Source organism: Triticum aestivum, chromosome 7D (assembly GCF_018294505.1).
Source record: "Triticum aestivum cultivar Chinese Spring chromosome 7D, IWGSC CS RefSeq v2.1, whole genome shotgun sequence".
NCBI lineage: Eukaryota > Viridiplantae > Streptophyta > Magnoliopsida > Poales > Poaceae > Triticum > Triticum aestivum.
In genome coordinates, this window is record NC_057814.1 from 158,837,871 (window position 1) to 158,857,405 (window position 19,535).

Below are 19,535 nucleotides of genomic sequence, written 5' to 3' on the forward strand. Positions count from 1 at the left end.
TTTTCCATAGAAATAACATGTCAACCTATGTACCCAAACCATATCTTTTCAATAAAATCAACTAAACTAGGGTTGCAAAATTAGGTATCTAATACATGCAAGATTCTAATAGATGCAACATTCTAATCTAACAAAGGTTCCCAAAATCTAATACATGCAAGATTCAATACATGCAAGATTCAAACAAAGGTTCCCCAAATCTTCAAAATAGCATACATTCTATGGATAGAAAGAAGGGGATCGGAGGAGAGTACCTTCTAGGATGGATTGGTGGAGGAATCCACAGACCAAATAGTTAGATCTGAAGGATTTGGGAGAGGGGATTGAGAGGGGGAGAGGAGAGGGCCGCCGCTGCCGCTTCTTCTGTAACTGGTGCAATGGGCTGGGTTGGGGAGGAGAGGGCCGCGACGGCTGCATCTAAGTCACCGTGCAGCGCCTAAGGGCTAGGCGTTGCACATTACATGTGTGGCGCCTAGCTCGGAGGTGCTGCACTGCTGGGTGCGGGCCCAGGGGCTGCCACGGTGGACAGAGGTGCAACGCCCCCGAGCTAGGCGCTGCACCGTAGGGTGTGGCGCCGTGTGTCGGGCGCCACACAAAAAGGTCAGCCGCGTGAAAAAGTTTTGTGGGCAGTTCATTCTGTGATTTGATTTCGTCCACAGGTCAAAATTGTCAAATTTGCCCAGCCAGACGCATTGAATGCATATTAGCGCTGCCGACAGAAAATGGGACGATATGAGGTGGGGCCGTTGTATGGGGTGCAGGTACGGTAGGAATACGCGGTGGGGGTGAACGTTCGGCTGGCGGGAGCTGACGGAAGTGGGCTAAGCTGTCCGTGTCAGAACGTGGATCCAGGACCATGGTCCAGATTTTCCCGTTCAAAAGCCGCCGCCACCGCGGAACGCACACGACCACGTGTGAGTGCGTACGTTCTGCTGTTGCTTCGTTCGTAGCATGCAGAGAAAAAAATATAATAAAAATTGCCACCTCGTTAATTCTGGAGAGTCCTCGGGCCGTCTGAATATCCGGAGCGATGAATTTTTTCCCCTCTTGATAGTATCTACCGCAGTTATGTCGTCGCAGGGTGGTTTGGTTTTGAGGGGCTTGGGGCGGTGGATGTATGTTAGCTATGCGTCTGCCGACCCAGGTTGTATTGGCGAACCAACCTGTAGTTGGATGGTTAGAAAAACAGTGTATCCTTATTTTATTAGGGTTCAAGTCCCGGTGTTCGCATTATTTCTGAATTTATTTCAGTATTTCCGGCGATGTGCTTTCGATGGAAGAAGACGTTCACGTCGACGACGAGGTGCCTACGGTGACTTCGTAAATTTCAAGAGTACATGCCGTCTCAGTCTCTCGAAGGTGCTCATAGGAATAGGGTGTGCGTGTGTGCGTTCATAGGGGTGGATGTATGCGCGTATGTATGAGCACTTGCGTCTGTACTGATGTTTAAAGAAAACCTTGTATTGTGGGGGCGGAAAAAAAAGCTCTTGTGGTGAAGAGAGGAAAGGGGAAGGGAGGCACGCGCGAATAGGCGGCGGCGGAGGCGTCTTCCCAGTAGATCCAGTGTTCAGGTAACCTCATCCTAAAACCCCCCTCCCCGCCGCAGCACAATCTGCATTCCCTCCCAACGGGAGCATCCATTTAACTGTTCCTTTCTTTTCGTATGCGGCACAAGGTTGCCCATCTTTCCAGCCGGCACGGCGTCGGCGTGCTCCAAGCAGGATGAGATCAGCGAAGGGCGCGGGCAGGCGGAGAGGTGGGGTGCCGGCCTCTTCTGTGGCTGCCCACGACAGTTGCGGCGCCGCCGCCGGCGAGTGCACTGGCGAGAGCGCCCCAGCGGAGTCGGGGGAGTCGGCGGTAAAGCCTGATCCGAAGTCGACCGGCTGGATTAGAAGGTAGTACATCTTCAAGCTAACTATTTCCTGGTATTTTTGTACTGTACTACAAAAATGCTATGGTTGTGACCCACCACCTGAAACTGTCCGTGTTTAGATGTATAAAATGCAAGATAGGCGTGGAAGAGCGAACTGAATTTTCTGGACTGAGTACAAGCAGCTGGTCGCTGTGAGAAAAAAATTGCATCAACTAAAAAGTAGTGAGGGTGGCTCTGCTTGTCTGCCCTCCCCTGAATTCTTAGTGTTGACTGTGATAGGTGGTACTGGGAAAAAATGTTTTCACTTTACAAACGGGAAAAAAAACTAAAAAAATTTGTTTATTAGAAACCCAGTGCACAGAGTTGGGCTAAAAATGCCTGTAATTCTGAAAGTCTACAAACACTTAGCATAGCTGTTGGCACTTACAAAAATGTTTTATGGCAGTGCAGTCTTGTGACCTTGAACTCTGATGTTGAGGACTAACAGTGTAACTGTCGATGCGACAGGAAATCTAGAAGTTGTTATGTGTTCTGAAATTGGCGTTGATATTTGGTGTTTCTTCAGGGTACGTGTGGGCGCAAATCCAATTGAGCGGCCACCCTGCCCAGGCAGGGTGGGAGCGCTTGAGAAGACTATCAGGGGCTTTGTGGACAGGGAGTGGGACGAAGTAGTGAAGCCAGAGCTAGGGACAAATTTCGACTCGCTGACAGAGGCTAACGATTTTTAAACTTATATTCGTGGGAGCATGGCTTCGGCATTAGATACGGGAAAAACAGGCTCAATCCTGATAGAAGGAAGACCATGCAGGAGATTGTATGTGGATGCTCGGTAAGAATATAAAGCTTCAACTTCACACAAGCAATACACTTTTACACCTGGGAAAAATAATTTAATCCCGTTGAAAATTTGTTTGTGTTCCAGGGGAAGCCTCTCCGTGAGAATACAAGATCCTGTAGGTGTGAGTGTCCAGCAATGATTAGGCTGTTGAGGGCATCAGATAATGGGTATCCAGATTTACACCTGACGGATAAAGCTTATACTGGAAGCATCTGGCTGCTGGGCTGACCAGTGGGCCATTCCCAAGTTGTCAAGCTAATGGCCCAGATGCCGCTTTGGACGGCCCTAGAAAAACAGAAATCACTAGGACCGTACTGGACCCTGCTAGCTGGGCCTCATAAATGACTAAAGACAACCCACATGACCACTGTTCAGAAATGCACGCGTGAAGTGAATACCCGCGCATATACATGCATAAGCGTGGATCCCGAGGAGGTACAAGGGCTGAGATAGTGCTACTATATGCCAGTATGACCCATATGCAATTTTCGAAAATTCTAATGCTTTTTTGCTGACTTGGTTAGTTCTGTTTCTGTCTGGGACTTTCAAGTTAGCCAGTCTCATGCAGCGGCAATTCTGTCTACCAAGCTGAAGCGTCTGATAAGTACGATATCAAAATGCAAAAGGAAGTTGACACCGGAAAAGGTTTGTGGGTTCTTTGCTTGCCTGCTTATCATGCAAAGGATCAAAGTGAGATATGTGCTGAAGCAATGCAGCAGCACGAGGGGTGTTCTGAATTTACTAGGCATTGAGTTAAGTAGCAACAAGGAGCTGGCTAACGTCTCCAATTTGTGTGGCACGCAATATTAGCGTATGAAGCGGAGATCTTGGACTTTGGCGGCTACAGCTATTTTCTGGACTATATGGCTCACCAGAAATCGGTAAGTTTTCGATAACAATTGGATTCACCTTGTGATAATCGTGGAACAGTGTCTGTGCAGACAGGACCAAGCTATGGCACATAGAACTCGCGGGGTGGAGAGACGTTCTGTTCAGAGTTGGCTTTTTTTAGATAATCAGGGAGGCAAAGGTAACACGATTGCAAGAAACCATAGTTTATGCAAAATGCAAAGTCCTCTACACATTGATAGCATCAGCTAATACAATGTCCCCCTACACATTGATAGCATCAGCTAATACAATGTCCTCTACACATTGTACAGAAACTACGTCAATTAATTCGGATAGGAGGGAGTAGAATTATTCCTAAAACCAAGCCCCTACACAGTAATGCATAATCGTTGCAACCTCATCTACAGCATTCAATCATCATCACAGAACATCAAACCGTGCACCCTGTGCGACTCTCCTGGCAAGGTACTTCTTAGCATTCTTACGGGCAAGATCCCAGTACATAGCTCTTCCCTCGGGCGTTAAAGTAAGCATATTCCTATTCACACCTCTCATGACTGGATCTATGACCAAGGCCTGAAGCCTGGTGGAGTTATCTGCAACATGAGCTGCAAGTTCAATCTCACCCCGGGCCCCATGGAACCCTGTGATGAGCACCCTCTTAAGATGACCGTGGCGACACGGAGGAAGGCTCCTGATAGATAACTTCTCAAAGTCATTCAGCGGAAAGGAGCGGCGCAGAAACTGCATAGATCAAGAATAACATTAGCATTTTATTCTTGTACAGTGGCTTCTTCAGTCACAGAGAACACATGAAGACAATGCAATATAGGTAACAGATAATATAGGAGGTATGCATTGTAAGGGATAAGATGATGATAACTTACATGTATATCTAACTCCTCTAGTAGAGGGGCAGCCTTGAGAAAAGAAGCCAAGGAGAGGAGATTGTCCTGACCAGAAAAATACAACCTCAGCTGTAGATACTTCAGATGAGAAAACTTGGTCACAACCTCTGGCAAGTAAAATACCTACAAATGCCGGTTTAACCAAGTGAATAGATGTGAGGGGGATGTAATCATAGCATCAGAGTGATCGAGCAGCAAACCTTCAATGTCATGCATGCACTCAGATTCAGGTTCTGTGCATGGGGCATCGCTCGGGGAAGTTCAGTAATGGCATGCTCTAGCGTCAACGAAGGAAAGTTCATTTCCACATGTCCTAGTTGCAGACTTTCACTGAGATCGAGAGGTACCATAAATCCATCATATACAAAAGTTCGGAGGTTCTTGGAGATGAAGTGTATTTTGTTTATGCAACTGTGCGCCACGTGCAAGTGTTGCAGACGCGGAAGTGATACCCTTATGTCATCATGCGGATGGCACATAACGATGCTTAATCTCTCAAGATTGGAGCAACTTGACAGAACGAGCTGAAGATCATTTGAAGAGACATCCACACTGCTTATATCAAGCGCTTTGAGGTTTGGAAAACCACTAAAGTTGGGTTGTGCTTTAAGTGATACGAAGCTGAGACGAATTGCCTCAAGGCGGGACATGCTTTGTTTGTCGAAAAGCTCAAACGGGAACACGTGCCGATGTTTGCAGCATCTTAAGTCCTCCGGCTCCAACTCAATTGCTAGATTCTTTGCCCGTGACAGGACAGCAAATTTCACCCAGTTATTGAGATGATCAACTAGCAGGTTGTCGAATGGGAACTTGATCTGAAATTCTTCAACAGCCGTAGCACCACACTGCTTCAAGACAGCATTGGCACTTGCAATGAAAACCCGCGTGCGCTGCTCTTTGCTGGAAGTAGTACTATTGGCACACATCGTGGCACCATAAGTATTAGATTAGGGCATGATGTCCACGTGTGCCTCCACTTGGTTGAAAGAGTGCTTGTCCGAACAATTTCATTCAGGGGCAGCTTTGATAGGATCAAACATAGGACATCCTGAAGCACAACCATGCATGTCAGGAGAAGCAATTAAATTTCTGGCAACACACACACACACACACATAAACAGATCTTGTTACAACAGAATATCATCAAATTCATGTTGGTTTGGTGATTTTGTTTTTGGAGAGACAATGATTGATTTCTTTGGAAACTAGAAACAAGATTGACATAGGCAAAAGTCCCCTGAAACTACTGTTCTGCCATTGCTACTGAGAAGAAATGGGTGAGGAGGCCAGTTGAGGTGTTCCACAAGATGTTTTCCTTTGTGCAGCAAGTGGTAAGTTCTTCTAAAGGAGCACGACAGGAGAGGTCGATCAGATGACACCAGGAAACTTTGACCAGATATATTGTTCTGTTTCTTGTTATATTTTAGAGTTTATTACTCAGCTGTTTTTGATAGAATCTAAGTAAACTGGCGATCACGCGCACTGAATACTACTATTACGTAGATAAAGTAAAAATGCACACCTGTGGAAGGCTTTGGAACGGATCGTTGGGTTGTTGTTTCTTCGTGGAGACTGATCTGTCCTGTTGTTGTTTCTTCGCGGAGACTGGTCTATCATGGGAAAGCTTTGCTCTCTTATTACTTCTACACATTGTATGTGGAACGATCTTGGTTGCCTAATCTGAAATCTGCAAAATTAGTTCAGACCCGCTTATATGGAACCTCTTTTTTTTTTTTGAGAAACGTACGGAAGCATAGTTAGTTGGAGGTAGATAAATTCGGACCCTGCCGCTTACCTGGCGAGTTGGTGCGGTCGCTGGTCGTGAGATCCACCTGCGTGCAGGCAGAGATCCTGGAGTTGGAGCACTGGCTGGCTCCCGCATATATGGGCTGACGATTTAAGGTTTCCGACTAGGAAACGAAATATCTTCTCGTATCGTTATCTTTATATATTTATTTTATTATATCATACTCGAAAACGTTTATACACCTAACGTTCGTTTTAAGTGAAAATTATGAGCGGACGATTCAGTGGCCGTTGGATGCGTCGCGCGAATCTCATTGCACAGATGACTGCCGCGTACCTACTAGGATGAAAGAAATTGTTCGCACTGTAGTGAACGCTCTCGACTCGACGTATATCGTCCCGACCACTTTATCCATCCTCATTTTTTGCCAGCCATTTCCACGCTTCCCTCCACCGCTCCACTGACCACATCCGCGCAAGACAGATCGGCCGGCGACCTCCTTCCTCTTCGTCTATGGCCGTCGAGGGGCATAACGCGGCGGTCAGGCCCCCTTCACCCTCTTAGGCGTTGGCCGTCCTCAGGGGCCGGCTGGGACGGCAAATACGCTCCGCGACATGTCTTGGTGTGGCTGCACAAGCATGGCTCCCCGGTGTCTCGCCTGCCTCGACAGCGAGCGCCGCCACCGCTGGTTCGTGGTTGATGAGGGGGCGGCCGCCGGCTACCGCGATGCGTGGACGAGGCGAGCCTTGTTCCGCGGGATGGGGTGGAGCCGCCTTTTGCTCGCCGCCGCATTCGAGGCTTGTGGAGGCCATGTATCTCTTTTTCCTAGACGTCGGCTACGACCACCCCGGAGGTGGCAACGCCTAGGTTTCCTCCGCTTCCTCGCCATCAACCGCTTCTTCTCGAGCTCCCGTTTGCCGTCGTCCACCGTCGATATCCATCACCTCGATTCTCCTCTGTTTCCCCTGAGATGCACGATCTCGCCCCTGTTTCACACGCAGCTCACACCACATGCATATGCAGGAGCACACGAAAATGAAAATTTACGTGGTACTGCTAGGTACCAACAGATCTTCACTCGTCCGCGTCGTTGTCAAGATTCGTGCAACTGATTCGTGTATAAGCTCAAAACCATTTCTCATTTCATATACATGGCAATACTGTCATGGAGAGTCTGACAGGTATCCACATACACTAGCGGGTGAAAACACTAGTCGAAAAAGAATCACTTTTCTTTCCTCCCTTAGAAGAAATAAAGGGCGACCTAGCAGCTGCGAGTCCTTCCGCCACCGTCCTCCGTCTTCCGTCGGCGACCTCGGTCGTCGGTAGTGACGGGGGTTGATAACCCACAAGTATAGGGGATCGTTTGTAGCCTTCTTCGATAAATAAGAGTGTCAAACCCAACGAGGAGCTAAAGGTAGAACAAATATTCCCTCAAGTTCTATCGACCACTGATACAACTCTACGCACACTTGACGGTTGCTTTGACTAGAACAAGTATGAAACTATTTTGCAAGAATAAAACTACGAGTACTTTGCGAGAATAAAACTATGAGTAAATTGCAAGACAATAAAAGTGGATAGCTTTTGTCAACAAGACAGTCATTTGTCTCTAGACAATTGATAACAAGTACCGGTAATCATTCTTGTAATTTTATATGAGGGAGAGGCATAAGCTAACATACTTTCTCTATTTGGATCATATGCATTTATGATTGGACCCCTAGCAAACTTCCGCAACTGCTAAAGATCATTAAGGTCGTGAAACCCAACCATGGCATTAAGTATCAATTCCTCTTTACTCCCATACGCCATAACCCACTTACTCGGGTTTAAACTTCGGTCACTCTCACAACCCACCATAAGCGAACCATGAACATATTGCAACACCCTCCAGCAAGGATCCCTCCGTTTGCGCGACACGGAGGGCACTGTAGAACAACACCATAAATAAAATATACAATCATACCAACCAAGATCATGATTAACCCACAGGACAAAACCGATCTACTCAAACATCGTAGGATAGCCAAATATCATTGGGAAATAATATATGGAGTTGAGCACCATGTTTAAGTAGAGATTACAACGGGGAGAAGGGGTGTTACACCGCTGCATGGAGGGGGAGAGAGTTGGTATTCACGATAGCAAGATTGGTGGTGTAGATGGCCGTCACGATCCTTACCCCGGCGGCACTCCGGCGCCATCGAGAGAGGGGGGAGGCCCCCTCCTGCTTCTTCTTCCTTGCCCCCCCCTATATGAGAGGAGAGTTCCCCCTCTGGTCCATGGCCTCCATGGCGGCGGAGGGGCAGGAGCCCTTCCGAGATTGGATCTCCTTCTCTGTTCTCTTCTGTTTCGCGCTCCCAGATCTGGCCGAAAACCGTTTCTTATATTCTGGGAGATCCATAACTCCGATTGCGCTCAGATTTTAACACCATTTTTTTGGATATAAGCTTCCTTGGGCCCGAAGTAGAGCTCCAACCGACGTTCGACGAGGGCACAACCCACCACCACGCGCGGGGGCCTGGGGCGCGCCCTAGTGTCTTGTGGTCTCTGTGGGCCTACGTTTGCGTTGATTCCACCTCCCAAAAATCACATGTATTTCAAAATAATTCTTCGTAAAATTGTATTGCATTTGGACTTCGTTTGATATGGGTATTCTGCGAAACAAAAAACATGCAAAAAACAGGAACTGGCACTGGACACTGGATCAATAGGTTAGTCCAATAAATCATACAAAATGTTGCCAAAAATATGTGAAAGATATATAATATTGGCATGAAATGAGATAATAAAAAATTATAGATATGACGGAGATGTATCAGCATCCCCAAGCTTAATTCCTGCTCGTCCTCGAGTAGGTAAATGATAAAAAATATAATTTTTTATGTGGAATGCTACCTAGCATAAACTTGATCATATGTCTAATCATGGCATGAATATTAAGACATAAGTGATGTTGGGGAACGTAGTACTAAATCAAAAAAATTCCTACGTGTCACCAAGATCAATCTAGGATATGCTAGCAATGAGAGAAAGGGAGTGCATCTTCATACCCTTGAAGATCTCTAAGCGGAAGCGTTACAAGAACGCGGTTGATGGAGTCATACTCGCGGCGATTCAAATCGCGGAAGATCCGATCTAGCACCGAACGGACGGCGCCTCCGCGTTCAACACACGTACAGCCCGGGGACGTCTCCTCCTTCTTGATCCAGCAAGGGGAGAGGAGAAGTTGAGGGAGAACTCCGGCATCACGACGGCGTGGTAGTGGAGCTCGTGGTTCTCCGGCAGGGCTTCCCCAAGCACTACGGAGGAGGAGGAGGAGGTGTAGGAGGAGGGAGGGCTGCGCCAGGGGAAGGGGTGCTGCTGCCCTCTCTCTCCCTCACTATATATAGGGGAAAGGGGGAGGAGGAGGCGCCCTAGGGTTTCCCTAGGGGAGGGGCGGCGGCCACTGAAGGAAATATGCCCTAGAGGCAATAATAAAGTTATTATTTATTTCTTATATCATGATAAATATTTATTATTCATGCTAGAATTGTATTAACCGCAAACATAATACTTGTGTGAATACATAGACAAACAGAGTGTCACTAGTATGCCTCTACTTGACTAGCTCGTTGATCAAAGATGGTTATGTTTCCTAGCCATAGACATGAGTTGTCATTTGATTAACGGGATCACATCATTAGGAGAATGATGTGATTGACTTGACCCATTCCGTTAGCTTAGCACTTGATCGTTTAGTATTCTGCTATTGCTTTCTTCATGACTTATACATGTTCCTATGACTATGAGATTATGCAACTCCCGTTTACTGGAGTAACACTTTGTGTGCTACCAAACGTCACAACATAACTGGGTGATTATAAAGGCACTCTACAGGTGTCTCCAAAGGTACTTGTTGGGTTGGCGTATTTCGAGATTAGGATTTGTCACTCCGATTGTCGGAGAGGTATCTCTGGGCCCACTCGGTAATGCACATCACTATAAGCCTTGCAAGCATTGTAACTAATGAGTTAGTTGCAGGATGATGTATTACAGAACGAGTAAAGAGACTTGCCAGTAACGAGATTGAACTAGGTATTGAGATACCGACGATCGAATCTCGGAAAAGTAACATGGCGATGACAAAGGGAACAACGTATGTTGTTATGCGGTTTGACCGATAAAGATCTTCGTAGAATATGTAGGAGCCAATATGAGCATCCAGGTTCCGCTATTGGTTATTGACCGGAGACGTGTCTCGGTCATGTCTACATAGTTCTGGAACCCGTAGGGTCCGCACGCTTAAAGTTAGATGACGATCGGTATTATGAGTTTTGTGTTTTGATGTACCGAAGGTAGTTCGGAGTCCCGGATATGATCACAGACATGACGAGGAGTCTCAAAATGGTCGAGACATAAAGATCGATATATTGGACGACTATGTTCGGACACCGGAATGGTTTCAGGGAGTTTCGGACATATACCGGAGTACCGGGGGGTTACCGGAACCCCCGGGGAGTTTAATGGGCCAAGATGGGCTTTAGTGGAGAAGAGGAGGGGTGGCTAGGCCTGGCCGCGCGCCCCTTCCCCCTCTAGTCCAAATTGGACAATGAGGGGGGCGGCGCCTCTTTCCTTCCCCCTCTCTCCTTCCCTTCCTTTCCCCCTCCTACTCCAACCAGGAAAAGAGGGAGTCCTACTCCCGGTGGGAGTAGGACTCCTCCCTGGCGCGCCCTCCTCCTGGCCGGCGGCCTCCTCCCCTTGATCCTTTATATACGGGGGCAAGGGGGCACCTCTAGATACACAAGTTGATCTATTGATCTATTCCAGCCGTGTGCGGTGCCCCCCTCCACCATATTCCACCTCGGTCATATCGTAGCGGTGCTTAGGCGAAGCCCTGCGTCGGTAGCAACATCATCACCGTCACCACGCCGTCGTGCTGACGGAACTCTCCCGTGAAGCTCTGCTGGATCGGAGTTCACGGGACGTCATCGAGCTGAACGTGTGCTGAACTCGGAGGTGCCGTACGTTCGGTACTTGGATCGGTTGGATCGTGAAGACGTACGACTACATCAACCGCGTTGTGCTAACGCTTCCGCTTTCGGTCCACGAGGGTACGTGGACACACTCTCCCCTCTCGTTGCTATGCATCACCATGATCCTGTGTGTGCGTAGGATTTTTTTTGAAATTACTACGTTCCCCAACAGTGGTATCAGAGCCAGGTTTTATGCGTAGATGTTATATGCACGAGTAGAACACAAGTGAGTTGTGGGCGATACAAGTCATACTGCTTACGAGCATGTCATACTTTGGTTCGGCGGTATTGTTGGATGAAGCGGCCCAGACCGACATTACGCGTACGCTTACGCGAGACTGGTTCTACCGACGTGCTTTGCACATAGGTGGCTGGCGGGTGTCAGTTTCTCCAACTTTAGTTGAACCGAGTGTGGCTACGCCCGGTCCTTGAGAAGGTTAAAACAACACTAACTTGACGAACTATTGTTATGGTTTTGATATGTAGGTAAGAACGGTTCTTGCTCAGCCCGTAGCAGCCATGTAAAACTTGCAACAACAAAGTAGAGGACGTCTAACTTGTTTTTACAGGGCATGTTGTGATGTGATATGGTCAAGGCATGATGCTATATTTTATTGTATGAGATGATCATGTTTTGTAACCGAGTTATCGGCAACTGGCAGGAGCCATATGGTTGTCGCTTTATTGTATGCAATGCAAACGCCCTGTAATTGCTTTACTTTATCACTTAGCGGTAGCGATAGTCGTAGACGCAATAGTTGGCGAGACGACAACGATGCTACAATGGAGATCAAGGTGTCGCGCCGGTGACGATGGTGATCAAGACGGTGCTTCGGAGATGGAGATCACAAGCACAAGATGATGATGGCCATATCATATCACTTATATTGATTGCATGTGATGTTTATCTTTTATGCATCTTATCTTGCTTTGTTTGACGGTAGCATTATAAGATGATCTCTCACTAAAATGTCAAGATAAAAGTGTTCTCCCTAAGTATGCACCGTTGCCAAAGTTCGTCGTGCCGAGACACCACGTGATGATCGGGTGTGATAAGCTCTACGTTCATCTACAACGGGTGCAAGCCAGTTTTTGCACACGCAGAATACTCGGGTTAAACTTGACGAGCCTAGCATATGTAGATATGGCGTCGGAACACTGAGACCGAAAGGTCGAGCGTGAATCATATAGGAGATATGATCAACATAGTGATGTTCACCATTGAAAACTAGTCCATTTCACGTGATGATCGGTTATGGTTTAGTTGATTTGGATCACGTGATCACTTAGATGATTAGAGGGATGTCTATCTAAGTGGGAGTTCTTAAGTAATATGATTAATTGAACTTAAATTTATCATGAACTTAGTACCTGATAGTATATTTCTTGTCTATGTTGTTGTAGATAGATGGCCCGTGCTGTTGTTCCGTTGAATTTTAATGCGTTCCTTGAGAAAGCAAAGTTGAAAGATGATGGTAGCAATTACACGGACTGGGTCCGTAACTTGAGGATTATCCTCATTGCTGCACAAAAGAATTACGTCCTGGAAGCACCGCTAGGTGCCAGACCTACTACAGGAGCAACACCAGATGTTATGAACGTCTGGCAGAGCAAAGCTGATGACTACTCGATAGTTCAGTGTGCCATGCTTTACGGCTTAGAACCGGGACTTCAACGATGTTTTGAACATCATGGAGCATATGAGATGTTCCAGGAGTTGAAGTTAATATTTCAAGCAAATGCCCGGATTGAGAGATATGAAGTCTCCAATAAGTTCTACAGCTGCAAGATGGAGGAGAATAGTTCTGTCAGTGAGCATATACTCAGAATGTCCGGGTATAACAATCACTTGATTCAACTAGGAGTTAATCTTCCAGATGATAGTGTTATTGACAGAATTCTTCAGTCACTGCCACCAAGCTACAAGAGCTTCATGATGAACTATAATATGCAAGGGATGGATAAGACTATTCCCGAGCTCTTCGCAATGCTAAAGGCTGCGGAGGTAGAAATCAAGAAGGAGCATCAAGTGTTGATGGTCAACAAGACCACTAGTTTCAAGAAAAAGGGCAAAGGGAAAAAGAAGAAGAACTTCAAGAAGAACGACAAACAAGTTTCTGCTCAAGAGAAGAAACCCAAGTCTGGACCTAAGCCTGAGACTGAGTGCTTCTACTACAAGCAGACTGGTCACTGGAAGCGGAACTGCCCCAAGTATTTGGCGGATAAGAAGGATGGCAAGGTGAACAAAGGTATATGTGATATGCATGTTATTGATGTGTACCTTACTAATGCTCGCAGTAGTGCCTGGGTATTTGATACTGGTTCTGTTGCTAATATTTGCAACTCGAAACAGGGACTATGGATTAAGCGAAGATTGGCTAAGCACGAGGTGACGATGCGCGTGGGAAATGGTTCCAAAGTCGATGTGATCGCCGTCGGCACGCTACCTCTACATCTACCTTCGGGATTAGTTTTAGACCTGAATAATTGTTATTTGGTGCCAGCGTTAAGCATGAACATTATATCTGGATCTTTTTTTATGCGAGACGGTTATTCATTTAAATCAGAGAATAATGGTTGTTCTATTTATATGAATAATATCTTTTATGGTCATGCACCTTTGAAGAGTGGTCAGTTTTTACTGAATCTTGATAGTAGTGACACACATATTCATAAAATTGAAGCCAAAAGATGCAGAGTTGATAATGATAGTGCAACTTATTTGTGGCACTGCCGCTTGGGTCATATTGGTGTAAAGAGCATGAAGAAACTCCATTCTGATGGACTTTTGGAATCACTTGATTATGAATCACTTGGTACTTGCAAACCATGCCTCATGGGCAAGATGACTAAAACTCCGTTCTCCGGAACAATGGAGCGAGCAACAGACTTGTTGGAAATCATACATACTGATGTATGTGGTCCGACAAACAGTGAGGCTCGCGGCGGGTATCGTTATTTTCTCACCTTCACAGATGATTTGAGCAGATATGGGTATATCTACTTGATGAAACACAAGTCTGAAACATTTGAAAAGTTCAAAGAATTTCAGAGTAAAGTGGAAAATCATCGTAACAAGAAAATAAAGTTTCTGCGATCTGATCTTGGAGGAGAATATTTGAGTTACGAGTTTGGTCTTCATTTGAAACAATGCGGAATAGTTTCGCAACTCACGCCATCCGGAACACCACAACATAATGGTGTGTCCGAATGTCGTAACCGCACTTTATTAGATATGGTGCGATCTATGATGTCTCTTACTGATTTACCGCTATAGTTTTGGGGTTATGCTTTAGAGACGACTGCGTTCACGTTAAATAGGGCACCATCTAAATCCGTTGAGACGATACCTTATGAACTGTGGTTTGGCAAGAAACCAAAGTTGTCGTTTCTTAAAGTTTGGGGTTGCGATGCTTATGTGAAAAAGCTTCAACCTGATAAGCTCGAACCCAAATCGGAGAAATGTGTTTTCATAGGATAACCAAAGGAGACTATTGGGTACATCTTCTATCACAGATCTGAAGGCAAGACATTCGTTGCTAAGAATGGATCCTTTCTAGGGAAGGAGTTTCTCTCGAAAGAAGTGAGTGGGAGGAAAGTAGAACTTGATGAGGTAACTGTACCTGCTCCCTTATTGGGAAGTAGTTCATCACAGAAATCAGTTCCTGTGACTCCTACACCAATTAGTGAGGAAGCTAATGATGATGATCATATAACTTCAGATCAAGTTACTACCGAACCTCGTAGGTCAACCATAGTAAGATCCGCACCAGAGTGGTAGGGTAATCCTATTCTGGAGGTCATGTTACTTGACCATGACGAACCTACGAACTATGAGGAAGTGATACGTCCATTTTGCATCATGCTTTTATATCGATATTTATCGCATTATGGGATGTTATTACACATTATGTCACAATACTTATGCCTTTTCTCTCTTATTTTACAAGGTTTACATGAAGAGGGAGAATGCCGACAGCTGGAATTCTGGGCTGGAAAAGGAGCAAATATTAGAGACCTATTCTGCACAGCTCCAAAAGTCCTGAAACTTCACGGAGGCACTTTTTGGAATTAATAAAAAATACTGGCGAAAGAATCAACCAGAGGGGGCCCACACCCTGGTCACGAGGGTGGGGCGCGCTCTACCCCCTGGGCGCGCCCCCTGCCTCGTGGGCCACCTGGCAGGCCTCCGGTGCCCATCTTCTGCTATATGAAGTCTTTCGTCCTGGAAAAAATAAGGAGGAAGCTTTCAGGACGAAGCGTCGCCGTCTCGAGGCGGAACCTTGGCGGAACCAATCTAGGGCTCCGGTGGAGCTGTTCTGCCGGGGAAACATCCCTCCGGGAGGGGGAAATCATCACCATCGCCATCACCATTGATCCTCTCATCGGGAGGGGGTCAATCTCCATTAACACTAGCACCATCTCATCTCAAACCCTAGTTCATCTCTTGTATCCGATCTTTGTCTCAAAGCCTCAGACTGGTACCTGTGGGTTGCTAGTAGTGTTGATTACTCCTTGTAGTTGATGCTAGTTGGTTTATTCGGTGGAAGGTTATATGTTCAGATTCTTAATGCATATTAATACTCCTTTTATTATGAACATGAATATGATTTGTGAGTAGTTACGTTTGTTCCTGAGGACATGGGAGAAGTCTTGCTATAAGTAGTCATGTGAATTTGGTATTCGTTCGATATTTTGATGAGATGTATGTTGTCTCTCCTCTAGTGGTGTTATGTGAACGTCGACTACATGACACTTCACCATTATTTGGGCCTAGAGGAAGGCATTGGGAAGTAATAAGTAGATGATGGGTTGCTAGAGGGACAGAAGCTTAAACCCTAGTTTATGCGTTGCTTCGTAAGGGGCTGATTTGGATCCATATGTTTCATGCTGTGGTTAGGTTTACCTTAATAATTCTTTTGTAGTTGCGGATGCTTGCAATAGGGGTTAATCGTAAGTGGGATGCTTGTCCAAGGAAGGGCAGCACCCAAGCACCGGTCCACCCACATATCAAATTATCAAAGTAACGAACGCGTTCATATGAGCGTGATGAAAACTAGCTTGACGATAATTCCCATGTGTCCTCGGGAGCGCTTTCCTTTATATAAGAGTTTGTCCAGGCTTGTCTTTTGCTACAGAAAGGATTGTGCCACCTTGCTGCACCTTGTTTACTTTTGTTACTTGTTACCCGTTACAAATTACCTTATCACAAAACTATCTGTTACCGATAATTTCAGTGCTTGCAGAGAATACCTTACTGAAAACCGCTTGTCATTTCCTTCTTCCCCTCGTTGGGTTCGACACTCTTACTTATCGAAAGGACTACGATAGATCCCCTATACTTGTGGGTCATCAGGAAGCGATGATGAGCCCAGATTCCGCGAAATGGCTTGAGGCCATGAAATCTGAGATGGGATCCATGTATGAAAACAAGTGTGGACTTTGGTTGACTTGCCCGATGATCGGCAAGCCATCGAGAATAAATGGATCTTCAAGAAGAAGACTAACGCTGACGGTAATGTTACTGTCTACAAAGCTCGACTTGTTGCGAAAGGTTTTCGACACGTTCAAGTAGTTGACTACGATGAGACATTCTCACCCGTAGCGATGCTTAAGTCTGTCCGAATCATGTTAGCAATTGCTGCATTTTATGATTATGAAATTTGGCAAATGGATGTAAAGACTGCATTCCTGAATGGATTTCTGGAAGAAGAGTTGTATATGATGCAACCTGAAGGTTTTATCAATCCAAAGGATGCTAACAAAGTGTGCAAGCTCCAGCGATCCATTTATGGACTGGTGCAAGCATCTCGGAGTTGGAATAAAAAATTTGATAGTGTGATCAAATCATATGGTTTTATACAGACTTTTAGAGAAGCCTGTATTTACAAGAAAGTGAGTGGGAGCTCTGTAGCATTTCTAATATTATATGTGGATGACATATTGTTGATTGGAAATGATATAGAATTTCTGGATAGCACAAAAGGATACTTGAACAAGAGTTTTTCAATGAAGACCTCGGTGAAGCTGCTTATATATTGGGCATCAAGATCTATAGAGATAGATCAAGATGCTTAATTGGACTTTCACAAAGCACATACCTTGATAAAGTTTCGAAGAAGTTCAAAATGGATCAAGCAAAGAAAGGGCTCTTGCCTGGGTTACAAGGTGTGAAGTTGAGTCAGACTCAATGCCCGACCACTTCAGAAGATAGAGAGAAAATGGAAGTCATTCCCTATGCTTCAGCCATAGGTTCTCTCATGTATGCAATGCTGTGTACCAGACCTGATGTGTGCCTTGCTATTAGTTTAGCAGGGAGGCACCAAACTAATCCAGGAGTAGATCACTGGACAGCGGTCAAGAACATCCTGAAATACCTGAAAAGAACTAAGGATATGTTTCTCGTTTATGGAGGTGACAAAGAGCTCGTCGTAAATGGTTACGTCGATGCAAGCTTTGACACTGATCCGGATGACTCTTAAGTCACAAACCGGATTCGTATTTATATTGAATGGTGGAGCTGTCAGTTGGTGCAGTTCTAAGAAAAGCGTCGTGGCGGGATCTACGTGTGAAGCGGAGTACATAGCTGCTTCGGAAGCAGAAATGAAGGAGTCTGGATGATGGAGTTCATATCCGATCTAGGTGTTGTACCTAGTGCATCGGGTCCAATGAAAATCTTTTGTGACAATACTGGTGCAATTGCCTTGGCAAAGGAATCTAGATTTCACAAGAGAACCAAGCACATCAAGAGACGCTTCAATTCCATCTGCGATCAAGTCAAGGAGGGAGAGATAGAGATTTGCAAAATACATACGAACCTGAATGTTGCAGACCCGTTGAGTAAGCCTCTCTCACGAGCAAAACATGATCAACACAAAGACTCCATGGGTGTTAGAATCATTAGTGTGTAATCTAGATTATTGACTCTAGTGCAAGTGGGAGACTGAAGGAAATATGCCCTAGAGGCAATAATAAAGTTGTTATTTATATTTCCTTATATCATGATAAATGTTTACTATTCCTGCTAGAATTGTATTAACCGGAAACTTAGTACATGTGTGAATACATAGACAAACAGAGTGTCACTAGTATGCCTCTACTTGACTAGCTCGTTGAATCAAAGATGGTTAAGTTTCCTAGCCATAGACATGAGTTGTCATTTGATTAACGGGATCACATCATTATAGAATGATGTGATTGACTTGACCCATACCGTTAGCTTAGCACTTGATCGTTTAGTATGTTGCTATTGCTTTATTCATGACTTATACATGTTCCTATGACTATGAGATTATGCAACTCCCGAACACCGAAGGAACACTTTGTGTGCTATCAAACGTCACAACATAACTGGGTGATTATAAAGATGCTCTACAGGTGTCTCCGATGGTGTTTGTTGAGTTGGCATAGATCGAGATTAGGATTTGTCACTCCGATTGTCGGAGAGGTATCTCTGGGCCCTCTCAGTAATGCACATCACTATAAGCCTTGCAAAGAATGTGACTAATGAGTTAGTTGTGGGATGATGCATTACGGAATAAGTAAAGAGACTTGCCAGTAAAGAGATTGAACTAGGTATTGAGATACCGACGATCGAATCTCGGGCAAGTAACATACCGATGACAAAGGGAACAACGTATGTTGTTGTGCGGTTTGATCGATAAAGATCTTCGTAGAATATGTAGGAACCAATATGAGCTTCCAGGTTCCGCTTTCATGTCTACATAGTTCTCGAACCCGTAGGGTCCACACGCTTAATGTTCTATGACGATCGGTATTATGAGTTTATGTGTTTTGATGTACCGAAGGTTGTTCGGAGTCCCGGATGTGATCACGGACATGAAGATGAGTGTCGAAATGGTCAAGACATAAAGATCGATATATTGGATGGCTATGTTTGGACATTGGAATGGTTCCGGGTGAGTTCGGGCATTTACCGGTGTACCGGGAGTTTACCGGAACCCCCTGGGGAGTATATGGGCCTTATTGGGCCTTAGTGGGAGAGAGGAGGAGGCATCCTAGGAGGGGCGCCCCCAAGCCCAATCTGAATTGGGTGGGGGCCGGCCCCCCTTTACTTCCTCCCTCTCTCCTCCTTCCTTCTTCTCCTACTCCTACTTGGAAGGGGGGGGCGAATCTTACTCCCGGTGGCAGTAGGACTCCCCTAGGGCGCGCCATAGAGAGGGCCGGCCCTCCCCCTCCTCCACTCCTTTATATACGGGGGAGGGGGGCACCCCATAGACACACAAGTTGATCATTGTCTTAGCCGTGTGCGGTGCCCCCTCCACATATTCCACCTCGG

At 45.7% G+C, this 19,535-nt stretch overlaps 1 long non-coding RNA gene across 5 annotated transcripts; it reads left to right on the top strand.

Annotated features, from left to right (window-relative positions):
* Positions 1–1,451: 1,451 nt before the first annotated feature.
* On the top strand, positions 1,452–6,155 carry LOC123169651 (uncharacterized). Of its 5 annotated transcripts, XR_006484914.1 has the most exons (6): positions 1,452–1,571; positions 1,676–1,895; positions 2,439–2,702; positions 2,796–3,741; positions 3,875–4,028; positions 4,138–6,155. It is a non-coding gene; the product is annotated as an uncharacterized lncRNA (long non-coding RNA). The 5 variants fall into 5 exon arrangements; XR_006484913.1 differs by having other exon boundaries at positions 2,796–4,028; XR_006484911.1 differs by having other exon boundaries at positions 3,875–6,155.
* The last annotated feature ends 13,380 nt before the right edge of the window (positions 6,156–19,535 follow it).